The following is a 2,500-nucleotide window of genomic DNA, read 5'->3' as shown; positions in this document are numbered from 1 at the left end:
ATTTTTAACATTTTTGTAATGGACATAATAATATTCTCAACCCAAATCAGATTATTGTCTATTACAATAGTTTTAAATCAAGTCCATAATTAAATTCAGTAGTCTGATGTCACGCCGCCCGGCAACGGCGGCCATCTTGGTTCTAAACAAAGAAAATCATTACTTTTTATTTTTCATGCTTGCTAGAAATTTTCATATGTCTTGTGATCAGAATGTGTAAAAGTCAAAACATTATCAAATTTATGTTGTTGTTTTTTCCTCTGGATACGCTTTTATGCTCGCTGGAGAAATATTTCATACGGGCGTCCGCCATTGTTCCGATAGTTTAGAGCCAGTGTTACTAAGTTACCATGCGTCATTAGGAAGGAAGTGACGTTATGACTGTTGAAGAGTATTGCCGTTAATATTTACATCTCGACTTTAACCCTCCCCTTACCACCTATTGGAAAGTCGTCACATTTGTTACGATGCAACCGTCACTTTTCTCATCCAGATTTCATTTCTTTTTACTATAGCTATAAAAACTTGACATTCTGTAATAGAGCCCATATTGCCGAACAATATTACGTATAGAATGTGCTTGTTGTTTTTCTGTTTGAGTAAGAAATGTCTGTTTTTGTGTTGGGTGGGTGTGAAGTTTTGGGGAAAATTCTGAAAATGGCTGGTATGGAGAAGGTTAAACATAATTTAAGGTTACACATAGAAAAAGAAAGTACCAAAGCATTTATATAGCGCAATATATAATATTACAACTAAACGTGCTCATAGTGTCTCGATACAAGTCTAAGTAGGAAATAGGAAAGTCTACTTAAAAACATCATCTCATTATCAATACATCCTTCACAGCCACAGATTCATGGAGCCGGAGGTTATCCCGGTTTCTATAGCGTGAAACGGACAATAACAATTGCTTGCTAACCTTTGGATAAGACGCTAGCAAAATAGTTTCCACCAGATCTATCAGACCCAGCTACACAATCAATCGCTGCTGGGTGGACATACGGGAGGGGGAGAAGAGGGTGTCAGAAAAAATCTCGACTCGACTGCACCCGGGATCGATCTCGGTCCCTTTGCTCGTGAAGCGAGTGCTCTACCAACTGAGCTATCGCTATCCGGGACCGCCAAAAATCAATATACAATATACCAATGCCTTATTGTTTCTCCAATCACCCACGGATGTTAACCCTTCGTGGAAACTCACCCACGGATGTTAACTGTTAACCCTTTGTGAAAACATTTCACTATCACCAAAACGTCCAATTATAAACGTTCTGTTTTCTTAGGCCAAACCACAATACCGGCAGACTCAAGAAAAAGAACGTATTTAAAACTTTGGCCAGAAAACTCGTCCTTCAAATATCGATCGATTAAAATGACTCTCATCTTGGCAAAAATAAAAATCTCAAACCTGGGACTTCGGCGAAGTCCCAGGTTTGAGATAATTTTTTTTCCAAGATGAGAGTCATTTTAATCGGTCGATATTTGAAGGACGAGTTTTCTGGCCAAAATTTTAAATACGCGTTTGCATTTGTTTTCCACATTAGGCCAAAAAACAGTCTCATTGTCTCACACAAACACAGGGATCAAGTATCTCTCTCCAATCAACTCACTTTACAATGGAGTATTGACTTTTTCTCAGTTGTAATAATAATAATAATAACAATAAGCATATTTATATAGCGCCTTTCGTCGAAACCTCAAAGCACTTTAAAAAAACAAAAATCAACTAAAGTATCAAAACAATTAAGAGCATAGAAGGGCATCAATACATCATCAATATAAATGTCACATACAATACATTTAAAATTCAATTAAGTAAATATTTCCTGAAAACATGTGTTTTCAGGGCTGTTTTGGAAATGTCTATTGAGCTCGAGAATCTCACAGATTGAGGGAGATCATTCCAAATCGTGGGTCCGAATTTCATAAGAGACCTATCACTAAAATACTTAAGTTTAGTTTTAGGAGATGCTAACAATGTTGAGTTGTGAAACTAAACAACACGAATTTTGTTTTTAACAAAAAAACAAAAAGGAAAGACCATTCTGGAAGACTCTGGAAAAACCCAAAATATTTTAAAATTTAGCCAGAAAACTCTTCCTTCTTCAAATATCGATCGATTTAATTAAATGACCCTCATTTTGTCAATGCCTGGACCAGCATATTTTACGATCGCTGTCACTCATCCGACCAGTAACAATGCTTAACGTGGCTTGACTTTCGTGACATGACTGGACACCGTACACCTAAACCACGGGCAATATATTTTGTTACTCTCATTTTCCAAGATACCATTTATTTTACGCAAAAAAAAATTAAATAAAAAAAAAATTAAATACAAACAAACAAACAAATCAAAACAAAAATAGACAATAATATATAAATACAAAAATCTCTTTTTTCTAAATTCCTTTCTTCATTTTATTTTTCGTTTCCTTGTTTAGAGTTAAGAATTTTCAATTACAGAAATCCCCAAATCTCCATCAATATCAATTTTCAG

General features: G+C 35.4%; 1 protein-coding gene across 1 annotated transcript in view; it reads right to left on the bottom strand.

Annotated features, from left to right (window-relative positions):
• LOC144966143 (receptor-type tyrosine-protein phosphatase-like ida-1) overlaps positions 1-2,500 on the bottom strand; it is a 367,489-nt gene that overhangs the window by 275,587 nt on the left and 89,402 nt on the right. The window lies entirely within an intron of this gene.

This window comes from Berghia stephanieae, chromosome 2 (genome assembly GCF_034508935.2).
Source record: "Berghia stephanieae isolate SIO BIC M18660-M18661 chromosome 2, UCSD_Bste_1.3, whole genome shotgun sequence".
NCBI lineage: Eukaryota > Metazoa > Mollusca > Gastropoda > Nudibranchia > Aeolidiidae > Berghia > Berghia stephanieae.
This window is presented reverse-complemented; position numbering and strand designations above follow the sequence as displayed.